This window comes from Lactuca serriola, chromosome 9 (assembly GCF_051521515.1).
Source record: "Lactuca serriola cultivar US96UC23 chromosome 9, Lser_US96UC23_V15, whole genome shotgun sequence".
NCBI classification, from domain to species: domain Eukaryota; kingdom Viridiplantae; phylum Streptophyta; class Magnoliopsida; order Asterales; family Asteraceae; genus Lactuca; species Lactuca serriola.
Genome location: NC_136416.1, coordinates 112008942 through 112024564, shown reverse-complemented (window position 1 = coordinate 112024564; position 15623 = coordinate 112008942).

Here is a 15623-nt window from a genome sequence, read left to right as displayed (position 1 = left end):
ATCTTACTTCAGAAGATTATGCTATGATGGTGTCAAAAAAGGTTCATCAAGAAGAGGTTTCCTACCAATAAGAACCGAAATTGGCAGGGAAGCTACAGTTCAGAAAAGGTAAGGGAGGAGGTGAAGACTGAGGAACCAAAGAAAGAGGCGAAGGTTGAAGGAGATTCTGGTGTTAGCTGCTACTACTGTGGAGGAAAGAATCATTATGCCAAAGATTGTGTTCTGAAGAAAATGGAAGAGAAAGATGAGGAGAAAGATGAAGAGGCTGTCTTGATGAAAAAGCTGGAAGAGATCAAAAGGAAGAAAGCTGCTACTAATCCTTCTATGAATGCTCTTATTGTACAGGGTTCGGCAGAGGATGACGAGTTCCGTGGCGTACAGGTGTGGTCGACCGACTCAGAAGATGATGAGGTGAGAAAGCCTTCACATGGAAAGGCGTATGTGGCAAGAGGTGTTGAAAGCAGCATAAAGTGTTTGATGGCGACTGACGTATCTCACATGAGGGGATACAATACAGATGGTGGAAATGAGGACACCAAGGAGCGACAGGACTTTTGCTTCACAACAAAACCTCTCAGTGTGCAGATCAATGAGCTTGATGAATTGATCAAGAAGGTACAATCTCTTTTTATCTCGTTCAAAGTTCCACAAAAATCATATGAAAAGGAATTAAATAACTTAAATTCAAGAATCTCAAATCTGGATAGTTGTTTAACTCAAACACGGGTCACCAATTCTAACCTAACTGACCAAATAAGCAGGGTGTCATCCAAGAGTGAGGAGCGAAGGATGTGGATTGAGCAGAAGGAGTCAGAGCTGATTAAGTCTAAAGATGAAAACATTTATTTACAAAGAGACAATTTGAAACTTTTAAAAAAAAGAAATGTTTTTTGTTTGATTGCTAAAAGACATTATGCTAACATTACTCAACTGCATCTGAATTGTGAAATAGGGTAGAAAATACATCGCATGATTTTACCCTTCCTTGAGTTTAAGGAGGATGAAATCGATGTTGAGGCATACAACTGTGAAAGTGTTGTATCGTCTGATGATGTGAATCCCACTTACATGTATGGTCTGGACAAAATAGAATCTTTTATAAAGTCCAAAGACCATAAGGACATGCTGAAAAATCTTTTGGATGAAAACGATAAGCTGAAACTAAGGACCGAAACAATACAAAAATTTGACTCATTGAGTGCTAATTTAAGTTCAGAAAATAAAATTGATGTTGAAAACGCATCTGAACTTAATGAGGACGATGATATGAGTGAAATTTCTGTAGAGGATGTAGTCGACTGTTCTGAGTTTGTCAAGAGCGAACCCGAAAACCACAAAAATCTGATTTCTGAAAATTTTGTGGAGTTCGCTCGTTTGTCCCAAAATAAGTCCCCGATTCTTGAAGAAAAGGCTGTAGTGTACCAAAAGGTGAGAACTACTCCAAATCAGGTGTATAAAGTCACAAGAGTAACCGAACATCAAACAGCCAAACTCACTGCCATTATAAACGAAGATAATGCAGATGGTTGTGATGAGTTCTTCTGGTCTGCTCCTATAGATAATGCCGACGAAACAGTTGGTTTGTCAGAGCGAACGTCCTGGAAAACAAAAGGAAGATATGTACCAGAGCCGCTGAACAAGCCAGACAACTTTGAAGTACCAAGCACAAGTGGCACAAAAGAAATACCTGTAGAAGAAGTCACTTCCACAAGCAAAACATCATCTGTGAAAAGTGAATCGACTGACAAGAAGCTGAAACAAAAGGCTAACATCCACAGACAGCCGAAACAAGTGAAAAATCAAAAGCAGCAAAGAAACCTAAGATACAAAAAGAATCTCTCTGAGCGAAAGCAGTTTTGGCGCTCTCAAAACACACATTTCTCTTATCATGATAGAAATCCAAAGTCAGAAGAAAAGGCTTTCGGGCCACATGAGGAATAGAACCGAAAGGATAGGTTCGGTCACGAAAGCAACAGCTACCGAACGTCCAAGTTCGGTCATGAGAGCAACAGCAACCGAAAGGACAGGTTCGGTCCCGAAAGCAATAGCTACCGAACGTCCAGGTTCAGTCCCTCCAATGACCATAAACAAAAGGGTCATTTTGAACCACAAGTCAGAAGAAATTCTCATTCTAATTCTTCTCATTCTAATTCTCTTCTAAACCCAATTCTGTTCCTGCACAAAACTCTAAATCATCAACGAACTTGAAAGGAAAATCGAAGATTTCCTTACTCTAGGAAGACTGAAAGCAGTCTAAAGCCCAAACACCAAAACCTAAAACCAAACCAACTGTTGTTAACCCTAACAAAATCAAAGTGTTTACCATTAAAAGAAAAGATGAAACAACATTAATAAAAAGAACATATCTTGTTGACGTTTCTCTTACTATTCCTGTTCCTGTGAAAGGCTCACGTGGACCCAAGAAACTTTGGGTTCCTAAATTTGCTTAATTTTTGTAGGTTATAAGTGACGAGCAGTTCGACGAAGAATGGTACATTGACAGTGGCTGCTCACGTCACATGACAGGAAGGAAGGAAGAGCTAAGGGAGTTTCGATCTCTTCAGAATGGTGGGAATGTCAAGTTCGGCAACAAATCTTATGGACGGATAAAGGGTTATGGGATGATAACCAATGGAGACTTCACAATAAGAAAGGTGGCGTACGTTGAAGGGCTACATCATAATCTCATCAGTGTGTCTCAACTGGTAGGAGGTACCGGTCTCAAAGTTTCATTTGACGATGAAAGTTCAGAAATCATAGAGAAGAAATAAAAAAGGGTGATTCTCAAATCAGAACGCAAAGGCGAAATGTTTCCTCTCAATCTCAAACCAATCAAAGGAAATCCAGCCATATGTCTTTTGTCGAAAGCTCATTCTGACGAAAGTTGGTTGTGGCACCGAAGGCTCTCACAACTGAACTTCAAAGACATCAACAAGCTTGTCATAGGAGGTCATGTTAGGGGTCTCCCATTCCTCAAGTTTGATCGAGAAAATTTGTGTGCTGCGTGTGAAATGGGGAAGCAAAGTCGTCAAAGTCACCCATCCATTATAAACACAAAAGTAGTTGAACCACTTGAGTTGCTTCACATTGACTTGTGTGGTCCATCATCAATCGAAAGCATTGGCGGTAGCAAGTATATTCTTGTTATTGTTGATGATTTCTCACGTTTTACATGGGTGTTCTTTTTGAAGCACAAATCTGAGGCTACTCCTAAGCTAAAGATGTTCATCAAGCAGGTTGAAGTGCAACTGAGAAAAGTCGTTCGCAACATCAGGAGCGGAAATGGACTGGAGTTCAAGAACAAAGAATTTGAAGACTTTTTGGCGGAAAAAGGAACCAGTCACAACTTCTCAGCCCCCTACACGCCTCAACAGAACGGAATTGTCGAAAGACGAAACCGATCCTTGTGTGAGGCTGCCCGAACGATGCTAAGTTTCGCTTCTCTTCCTTTATATTTCTGGGCTGATGCTATTGTTGCGGCTTGTTTTACGCAAAACAGGTCTTATCTCAACAAGCACTTCTCTCTTACTCCCTATGAGATCATCAATAACACGAAGCCGAACGTGAAATTCTTCCATGTATTTGGCTCACGATGCTTCATCTTCAACGCCAAAGAACATCGTAACAAGTTTGACGTTAAAGCTGATGAAGGAATCTTTCTGGGATATTCTCTTACTTCAAAAGCTTACCGGGTCTTAAACAAGCGATCTAGGAAGATCGAAGAAACATATTATGTGACTTTCGATGATAACTACGTCAAAAAGCTAAAGGCTTCTGAAGAAGCAATTGGAGAGATATTCACTCAAACAGGTCAAGTCACGGCCTCGATTGCTAATCTATTCGATCAGTTTATGGAATTATTCGATGAACCTGAGAAAGCTACTCTCTCGGAAGCCAAGGCAGCAGACAACAAAGTCGACCATCTAAAGCAAATTGTCGAAGATGCCGCCAAACGAATGGGTGAAGGAGAACAAGTTCCAAACGAACCTCCTCAGCAAGGCGCTTCAGTTGAGGGGGAGAATCCTCTTTCTTCAAAACAACCGAGCTCACAACTTGAGGGGGAGAATTCTATTCCAGTTCCACCCGAAAGCTTAACAGCACCCGAAATCTCAACTAGACCCAGGAGTCCTGTAGCACCAGAAAGTCCAGCTACACCTGAAAGCTCAATAGTCGAGGGGGAGAACTCCGACATGTTTTTCGATGACGATAGTCAATCTGAATTAGAAGAGATGGTCAATGCTGAATTGGATCCATCCTATGATCCAAATTACCCTCCTCTTGTTAAATGGACCAGAGATCATCCTGTATCTCAGATAGTGGGTAATGTCTTTGAAAAGGTCCTCACCCGATCTCAACTGAAGGCAAAGCAAACATCTCTATTCTCCAAAGTAGAGTTCTGCATGTATAATTCTTTCATATCAAAAGTTGAACCAAAGACAGTAAATACTGCTCTTGATCATTCCGACTGGGTTCAAGCTATGCAAGATGAACTCAACGAGTTTGAAAGAAACAAGGTATGACGCCTCATTCCAACTCCTAAAGATGCCTCAGTAGTTGGTCTCAAATGGGTATTCAGAAATAAAATAGACAAGGAAGGCAATGTGATTCGAAACAAAGCTCGTCTCGTGGTGAAAGGATACTGCCAGGAAGAAGGAATTGATTATGAGGAAACTTTTTCTCCAGTAGCAATGCTGGAATCTGTTCGAATATTTCTGGCCTATGCTGCACACAAGAACTTCGAGGTCTACCAAATGGACGTGAAATGCGCCTTTCTGAATGGAGAACTTGAAGAAACGGTTTACGTGGAGCAACCTCCTGGTTTTGTCAATGAAAAGCACCCAAATCACAGTTATATTCTGGACAAAGCAGTTTATTGTTTGAAACAAGCACCTAGGGCATGGTATGGAACGCTAACTAAGTTTTTAAAGATGTCAAAATTCAGACAAGGTTCGGTTGACCCAACCTTCTTTCGTAAGAAGGAAGGTAACCACCTTATGATTGTTCAAATCTACGTCGATGATATCATCTTTGGCTCAACGAATCCTAGCTTAACAACTGAATTTAGAAAGCTGATGGAGACTAATTTGAAATGAGCTCAATGGGTCCGATTAACTTTTTCCTTGGTTTAAATATTAGACAGGGACCCCAAGGCATCTTTATCAACCAGGAAGCATACACCAAGACTCTTCTTGCTAAATTCGGCATAACGGGAGACTCAAAGGTCAAAGTTCCAATGGCGTTCGGCACCAAGCTAACACCATACTTGGAAAAACCTGCAGTCGATATTACGCTATACCGCCAGTTGATTGGGTCTTTAATGTACCTCACTGCTAGCAGACCTGATATAATGTTTTTTGTGTGTTACTGTGCTAGGTTTCCGGCGAATCCTCATGAACCACATATGCTTGCAGTGAAAAACATACTCCGGTATCTGAAACGAACCACCTCCCTCGGTCTATGGTATCCATCAAACTCAGGTTTCTTCGTTTAAGCCTACTTAGATGCAGACCTTGGAGGATGTGGTTTAGACAGGAAAAGCACCACTGGAGGCTCCCAATTCCTAGACGGGAAATTGGTTAGCTGGCAATCAAAGAAACAGACATGTGTTTCTCTGTCTACCGCCGAATCAGAGTACATCGCAACAACCTCCTGTACATCTCAAGTGATTTGGATCCAAAGCCAACTCCGGGACTATGGACTCAATATGAAAAAGATCCCACTATATTGCGATTCAAAAAGTGCAATTAGGATCTGTCATAACCCAGTGCAACATTCCAAGACAAAGCATATAACACTGAGGTATCACTTTATTAAGGATCATGTGGAAGATGGGAACGTCGAAATTCAATTTGTTCGAACCACTGATCAACTGGCTGACATATTCACCAAAGCTCTTCCTGAAGCAAGTTTCAATAAAATTCTACAAGGGCTTGGAATGATGGAATCGAATTCAGTACCAAAAACTACTTCTCAAAACTAAAAGTTGGAGGCGAAATGAACCGAACGTTCGGGTTCGGTTCACGTGTGTGCCGAAATGAACCGAACGCTCGGGTTCGGTCCTATTTTCTTATCTTCGCCTACCACTCAAAGGTAGTTTCTTTGGTTGTAAACCTTTTGTATTATTTTCTCAAATTCATCTCTCTTATTTTCAAAGTTCTTTTCTTTTTTAAACTTTTTTTTTTGCAACCGAAATAGACCGAACGCTCGGGTTCGGTTCCATTTTTTTTTGCCGAAATAGACCGAACGCTCGGGTTCGGTTCCAAATTTTTTTTTTTGTGTGTCTCATTTTTTTATTATTATTTTAAATCAAAAATTCCAAAATCTTTTTATTCTTTTAAATCAAAAACTCCAAAACTTTTTTTTTATTTTTATTAGTTCGATAATTTTTTGTTTTTTTATTTTTATTTTGTGTCTTATATTTTTGTGTGGATCCTTGTGAGGAAATTCTTTCATTAGTTAAGTGTCCCTAGAAGCATGCTGCTGTATGTGTCCAAAGCCTCACCTGATTCTGAATAATAGCCTTACTGACTTGGTACATACAATGTGACAACCCGAAATTTCCATTCTGTACAAACTATATCACTTCAATAGAAGTTATAGCAGTCACAGTTAACTTTCAGACTTTTTCGCGTAAGTTTGGTAATTCAGGGTTTACACTTCAGGAAATATCAGGAGAGTGGGTGCACTAGGGTTTTGTGCAAAACTTTTGTCCCAACACTCTATTATATTAGAGATCATTTCAGGAATAAAAATATTTTCTGCCAAAAATATCTCAGGACTATAAATAGAATTCTGAACCAAATTCATTCATTATTCACATTTCCAACTAGAGAAAAGCCATTTTCTCTCTCACGGATCTTCGGGTTTTTATACCAAAACGTGAGTAACTCTTTCTAGTAGTGTTAGAAAGCTTTATATCTAGTTATAACATGATTTAGAAGGCTAAATCACTAGATTTAGGAGTTTACTCCCCAAGGTGTTCTTGGGCAGTAAACTCCCGAAACAAAGCCGAGACCGACCCTTGTGTTATGCTACTGCCTTAGACTCATTTATATGTGTGTTAGGGACATGAAATCAAGCAAGAACCACCCAAGTTTGGGAGTTCACGGCCCAAGAGTTTCTTAGGCCGTAAACTCCAAATTCAAGCACCAAATGGTGCTTTTATGGCACCTAAAGCCTTGGACTTTTACCTAGACTTGTTCCCAATAAATCAAGGGACTTAAACACATAAGAATCACCTTGCAAAGTGAGTTTACGGCCATGACATGGTTCATGGGCCGTAAACTCATTAAAGGGGCACCAAAGTGTGCCTAATGCCTTCATATGCTTTAGGTAAAAGTCTAGAACCTATCCTTCATATGCAAGAGACTTGAAAACAACAAAAACACCATTCCAAGGGAGTTTACGGCCGTAAACTCCAAAGGAAATGGCCTTGGGGCCGTAAACTCCTCTAGGGAGTGTTTCTAGGCCTTAAACCCTTTCAAGAATTGAACCACCAAGTTGGAATAATTCTAGGAATCATTTGGGACTTCAAAACACACAATAACCCCATGGTTGGGAGTTTACGGCCGTAAACTCCATGAATGATGGTATATGGGGAGTAAACTCATATACGGGGTCCTTTGGAACCCTAAACACAAGTGCCTTGTCCTACAATAGCTTAGATGCAATCCTTAGGGCTTAAAACACTTATATAAAGTGTTTATTATGTCTAGGATGTCTTAACATTATCAATTAGTGATTTGAGACTAATTGAGTGCATATATGTGTGATTATATGTTCATTAGGATCGTAGTGTGTGTACAAGTCCTCGCTTGACACCTAGCAATCCTATACCGTCTGGTTCATTCGAATCACCATCTACAGGTGAGTTCATACCCCTAATCAATGTTTTAAATGATTTTAAATGCTTTAAAATGGGGGGAATACAAGTAGAAACAAACATGTTATTAAATCATTGATATGTATTTTATAACTGTGTTTGTCATTTAACAGATTTCACATACTACAAAATGTGATGCATGAAATGGTTTTAAATCTTAAAAATACTTTGTTATCAAATGTTTTACTTTTGAAATGTTTATTAAAATGACGTCAAGTCATTGTTAATTATTGTTCAAAACCCATAAGATGTCTTACAAAACCATTTTACATTCTTGAACTAAACTATGCATATACACTTATATTCTTATATATGTATTGATGTTATAGTTTACATCTTTCATTTAGTTTCTCACACCCTTGAGTAGTAAGAGTGTATAAACCTACTTGAACAACCAATTACCTTTCAGTAAATTATCATAGGGATAATTTGTAGATATCAAACATAATTCCTATTACAAGGAATCACACAAGAGTCAGTTCATTCATGAGTCTATACCAGTACATTACCTGATACAGGAGTACATTTACAGTTGATTACATGATACCTGAGTAAGTTTACATATACTTACATGATACATGATCACACTTACATGAACACATTACATGAGTACCTTTATGTAGATACATTTACCTGTGTATATTAACATGAATACTTGTATCTCGAATTGCGAGGATGATTTATTAGTACCTTTTGTGTAAATCTTCCTGCATACCCCTAGTACCTCAGGATATCTAGTCGGGACTCTATCCCCAGTACCTCGGGATATATGGACGGGACTAACCATTCCGGAACTCAGTTGTTAGCAACAGTGGGTGATGAACATCTACGGATGTCAACGGTTATCACTTATCATAGATAGATAGATATCGGAACTAACCATTCCTCCATCCCGCTGTTGCAACAGAGGATGAGATGAAAATCTTCGGATGATCATTAGGTTATTACTTATACTAGGAGTACCTTTACAGGGACTAACCCTTCCTCCGCCCTGCTGCTGCTACAGAGGACAATTGGACAATCTTCGGATGTTCATTAGGTTATATATGGCGTGTTAGCCCTGGTACCTCGGGATAACACTTACATTAGTACTTTTTCCTTTTTACTTTATTTTGTGATACTTTCACATAAACGATGAGTTAGACTAAGTACTTTAGTACTAAACAATTAAAGGAAAAACTATCATTTTAATAACAAAACATTCGGGTCTTGGTAGAAGACTACATCTCAAACTAATAGAAAATAAGGGATTTTCTAGGGCTTTCATACTTACATCAACATTTTCATTTAAAGGTTTACAAGACATTTAAAACAGCTTTTAGTAAGCAAGACGATGACACTTAAATACTTATGAATTCACCAGCTTTAAAGCTGATACTCTCTTTCAAAATAACTTGTATTCTCAGGTCAACAGTAGACAGGTACGATGGCCAGGTTTTGAAAAGACGGAGCAGACAAGTCTCGTCTTTTATTTTGATTGTAGATTTTTGGTGTCTTACTACAATGAAAGAACACACATGTATTAAAACTTTACTTATAATGCAATGGATGATGTTGTTGCTTGTTTATTATATTACATTGTTGTGATACTGTACATGACGTCCTCCACCCCTGAACGTTTCCGCCGTTCGTGGTTTTGGGGTGTGACATACAAAGCTTGTCTTCCCAATTAGGCTTTCATATTTATTCTAATCATGAGCTACCTAAATCTCTTCTCACATGAGATAAGAGTTTTCTGCTTGGTCCTTATTTTAACAACAGAGGTACTTTGGTTTTTCTTTACACCATCTACACTACTTTTCTCCATCTAATTCGCTTCATAAACGTAACCCTTGAGACTCTCAGAAATTACCACTAAGGTTTATGGTTATACAATTTCTGTGTTTATGATCTTAGCTTCGTTTCACTACGTACTAAGTGAAACCCACAATTCAATACCTACTATGCATTGAGGGTGAACAATCAATTTTGCTCTAGCTTTCACTAACGAATTGGCGGACTTATCAATGAGGATGGAAAGTAAAATCTCTAATTTTCTTTTGTGTGATTCCTATGAAATTGTTAAATCCCATAACATTTCTTCCCTTGGAATCCAGTTTTAAATTTTTTTTTTTGAGATTTTACATCAACTATTTTACATTACCACTTAAATTATTTCAATCCTACTTGTTCAACAGACTACATTGGTCTCACAAGTACTTCGTTCGATTATTGTCTTATATCAAGATCAGGAATTCTGAACTGAAGCGAAAGCCACCCAAATTAGCCTGATTAAAAGAAGCCTTTCAACACTTCTCAATAAGTGTCTGATCGTTATTCAACGGGAAACCACACAAACACTTTAAAGTCTCTCTTGACTTTGAAGGAAGAGATTCGTGCCCAGGATCCATTGTTTCGTGTCTTTATTGACATCACAAATTCCCTTATATGTGTTGCTTTATTTCCTTTTCTTTTACACACTAAGCACGAAAATCTTTTTGATTTTCCAAAATTCTGGTTTCATTAGTTACAAGGCATATTTTTTAAATGGGATTTTAAGTCATAAAAGAGTTGTGGCTAACATTGATCCACGTGGTCAATTTTGCTTTAAGATGACGTTTAATCTAAAAGGATAAGATGCTGACTCAGGCGGGAGTCCAATCGATTTGATTTTCAAACAACGCTTGAAGGCCAGGCGTGCGAAGTGGAACCGTTTCGTTTACAAACGGCGCCTGATAGGAAGGCGTGTGAATCGGGACATATATTCTCTCTCATGCGTAATCATCGGTGCTAACAACTGTCACGCATCAATCACTTCCGAAAAACCCTTCGTATTTCCTTCGAAGATTTGGGAAAAATTCTTCTCTCTCCTTTAGCCACAGTATAAAAGGTAATCTTAACCATTATTTACCTCTTTACTGCACCCAAATTTCAGAGAGCAAGAAATTCTTCACGTATTCTACTGTTCATCATCTCTCCCGACTTCTTCACAACAATGGCAGATTCATCATCAGTTCATGCCACTTCCCACATCCTGCCAATTCGTCCCCAACAGAGTTTGATTATCGATCTTACTCTTCAGGTTTATGATGCCTTCATGTTCCCGATCATCGAGTGTCTCAAATACTCACCGCTTGCTTCTGCACTCACCAAAGCTGAAGCTGTTCCTATGGAGTTCTTATCCCAAATTTTTGCCACTGCTCATTACGACAAGTCAGTCAACAGGATCTTCTTCGACGTGCTTGATCACAAGGCGTCAATCTCCAAGCAACGATTCTGCTCACTTTTAGGGTTTGAACCTGATTCATCTAGGGTTAAACCTGAATCAATTCCAGTGGATCACATGTTTTCTATGTTCTACAATATGGGTTATACTGAGGTGCTGAAAACGGTCACGAAGTTCAAGAAATCGTGCCTGCCTCCTCAGTGGAATGGGTTGTTTACAGTACTGTTCAAGGGGTTATCTGAACGCAGTGCTGGATCAGACGGAGCAAGTCGTCTGTTCATCACTATTCTATATAGGGCTTACAACGGTATCAACCTGGACTATGGGTCGGTCCTATGGCAGTAGCTTATTCAGAGTCTGGCTTCTACATCTCGGCATTCCGAGATTTCCTATGCTCGTTTTTGGACTCTCATTACAAAATGGGTGATGGACAAGTATCACGTCCCCATTGTTGCTGGTTCTCCAATGTCTTCGATTGGTACTTTCCATACCACAAAGATAATTGTCTCTGACGCATCCAAGTTTCAGTTCATTGGCTCCATCCTTGAGTCGATGTATGGAGACGTTCCTGCCGATAGCCGTATCATCAGAACCTACAAGGAGTTTCGTCGCTCTGGTCCTAGAGAGCTAACTCCTGAGATGATCAAATCTATCCATGAAGCTGACAAGCCTGCCCCAAGGGGAGAGAAGAATGAAAAAGGCAAAGACAAGCAGGTTGGCAAGGGAGCGAAAGGCACTTCTCCCAAGAAACGTAAAACCACCAAAACTGCTCAATCCCCTCCAATGAAGAAGAGAAAAAGCCAACCCAGTCGAAAGCTGATATTAGCTTCCTCCTCAAGCGAATCTGAGGAAGAACATTCAGACTCTGACGAGTCTCCTCGTGGTAACACTCCTCCACGATCGCCTACCCCATAAGTTCATTTTTCCAGTTCACCTATCTCTTCTCCACCCGTCACTATTCCTATTTCCATTCCCCCCATAACCTCCACCACTCAAATACCACCTACCTCCATCCCCGTACCCCCTCCCATTTTTACAGAAGCTACCACAACCACTGCTGAAGTAAGAACCAACGTATCTGATACGGGGGCTCCTACTAAAGCACCCGAACCCACTCCCACTACCGAACATAGTTCCCAACCCGAACCTACTTCCACTACCGAGCCTCCACCTTCACCTCCACCCTCACCTCAGGCAGCAGAGGACGAAGAACCAATCCTCAGAGGGGAGGATATGACATTTGATTCGGTCTATTACAGTCCGTATCAGGTGTAGAGTGATGACGATGATGATGCTCCGGTCACCAAGAAGCATCTAAAGGAGCTTCACGAAAAGATAGATTCGCTCATCGCCTCCTCTTCTTCATCACAGTCTACCATTTCTGAAGCTACTATTTAGAAGATTGTTGATGCTTTTTCCAAAGCTCATCAAGTCTCTCTAGATTCAGCTACTGCTGCAATTGATGCATCCACCAAAGCCTGTGAGGCTGCGACCGAAAAAGTCGAAAAACTATTTACTGATGCTTCATCTCTTTTGTATTCTTTACATGAGACTGCTGACAACACCAAAACGAAACTGGAACCTATTGTTAACTAGCTGACTACCTCAGTTGCCTCAGAATTGAAGTCTTTTGGCACTCTTCGTCAAACTCTCTCAAACGACAACTCAGCGTTTAAGGCGACGATTGAGGAGCGACTGACCAAGCTCCAAGAAGATCTTGCTGCTGAAAATTCTCTTATGGAAGCTCTTGCCAGAAAGACCACTGCTCTGAAGGTCAAGAGTCTTCAACTCTCTAATTCTCAAAAGGAGATTGAGTCTCTTCGATCTGAAAGAGAGATTGTGTCTTCGTGTGTTTCGGATGTCGACGCAGCCATTTCAAACATCCTGGAAGCCCATGACCCGATACTAAATTACTCTGTGAGGCGTACTCTCGCGGAAAAGCTTGCTCCTGCTCTTTCTCTCCTGAGCAAGATTGAAGGGCTCCTTGACTTGGTGTCCATTCGGAAACAAGGGGGAGAGAATGTATCTCAACTGCCTCCCACTTCTACAGCAACAAAAACAACCGAACCTCCTCCAACAGGCCAAGCCTCAGGTTTGGGTGTAAGAGACAAAGGGAAACAAATTGCTGAAGACAGTGACAACGACAAAGAGACGATTGCTGATCTCTTGAAAAAGCAAGGCCGAGACAAGGACGCTGACATCAGCGCTCAGGTTGCTAGAGAGGCTGAAGAAGCTGAAAGAAAGATGAAAGAAGCTCACGACCTTCTTGAGAGTAGGAAAACCCTTTTTCCTCCTTGGACTCTTGAGAAGTTGCTGAAAGAAGCCATCGAAACACCAAGCATCTCGTGGCTAGAACCAGTGATCTCTCTAGATCGCGTTTATTCTGTCGATTCTCAGTTCAACATGCCACTGACCCGAAAGGCGTTCGTCTTCCATGCCTTTGACAACATTGCCGAGTTCCCTCATCCTCATCCAAAGGTTGACAAGGATTTGGTCGAGTTCTATCTCAGGGCCGCTCAACCACAGTATCAAACATGGAGCGCTCAGAAGATAGTCAATGTTCGGGTCCTCAAGCCGTATCTGGAAGGAAACTTCACCAACGTTCGGTTTAAGGTGCTAAGAGGATCTGCCAAGACCGAACATTCCATTTCGCTTGCTGATCTTCCCAACTTAAATCCACACGACTGGATAATTTTTCACAACATCCTTCTTACAAATGAAGCAGAATATGGTTCGATCATTGACCACTTCAAGAGGATGCTTGTTTGTTACATCATGGAAGTCGCCAAGATGGATCAGAAGATAGCGAGTGTCTTCAAGAAAAAGCCTATCATTTCTCCTGTTGGCTCAGCAAGTGATCTCAACATGATGCAAATGGGGAAGATAGACCCAAAGAGAAACTCTGTTATGTTTACCAGAAATAAAGGCCAAAAATGCCTATTCGCTTTGGCAGACAAACATCTCTACACCACTGCATGTCTGGAACATGTCTTCGGGATTATTCATCGGTGCAAGCAAAACTCTACTGATGACAAGAAATACTTTGATGATATGATCCAGTGGTACATCCGCTTCAGACAGACAATCCTCGCTATTATCCCTCGTCTATTTGATACCACCAAGAAGGTTCCGGCAGCTGGACCAGCAAGAAGAAGTGATAGTCTCGCTCCAAATTGACGCAAAAGGGGAGATTGTGAGGTCCAGTTTAGTGTTGCATCTTTGGGCTCGTTAGCTAGTCCATTTTTGTCTCCGGTATGGGCCTGTCCATCCGTGAGTACGTTGTAGGGTTTATTATATACAGATGCTTGCATGCATTCTTGAACGTAATGATTTTGATAGAGATTTTATAGCATACACGTTCTTATCTTTTGTAACCCTAGAATCCTCTACAGCGGAAGTTCTTCATCGAGCTCTGCTGAGGATTGAGTTAATCGAATCATTCGACTCATTCAGATCCACACTTGTGTTTTTATCTCACTGTTTTTACTTTATTGATTTGCCTGTTATAAAGATCTAATCGATCAAAGAGTTTTAAATACTCATCAGTCTAAAACCCATGGTGAGGCGCCTGATAAATTCTTACAGTGGTGGTTCCTTAGGTGATATGACACCACCATAAATTCAGGAGCTGATCGAGAAGCTGGCAATAAAGTTAAAACATTCTGGGAACAAAGACAGGTGGTATCCAGATCAACCAAGGGGAGTCAAAGAAGTCAACATGCCCATCTGGAGTCTCATGCTTCTGAACTAACAAAAGTTGTTTTACTTCTAACAAAAGAAAAAGTCGCTGCGAAAAAACAATGTGGAATCTGCTTGAAGACAGACCATCCTACTGATACCCAATTTTGCAAGAGGATACTGCTCCAGTCAAAGTTGTCGGAGGATACCAACAACAAAAAAATTTAATCAGTCTCCTAATTTTTGTCAAAACAATAATTTTTAGCATAAACAACAATAGCAGATGCCACTCGGATTCCATCTGCAGCGAAATTATCCGTAGCCAAATTACAAGCCTAACTTCCATAATGTGAATCAACAAATTTCCAGAGTCTGAATTATCAGAATCAATCTTCAAATCAGTAACCCAATAGTTCCATCATGGCCTTAGAAGATATAGTGAAGAGCCTTTCCATGAGCACCCAAGCAGTCCAGAAAGAAACTAGAGTTAGTATCAACAATATGGAAAAACAGGTGTCTCAACTTGCCAATTCTGTGGGTCGTATGGAATCTCAAGGAAAGTTATTGGGACTCACACAAAATAATCCAAATCACATTGTGAGTGCTATTTCCTTGAGAAGTGGGAAGAGTTATGGAGGCCCAAGCGCATCTAAACAAGACGAAGCTGAAGAAGAATTTGAAGAAGTTCTGGTTGAAGCAGAAGATGTACAAGAAACAGAAAAGGAAGTGGAAGAGTATGGAAAGGTTTTGGTTGAAGAAGAATCTGAAAAGCTGAAAGAAAAAGAAACTCTAACACCAGGTGAAGTCGAATCTGAAAGATTACAACCCTTTACCTCCATTCCCATCAAGACTAAAGAG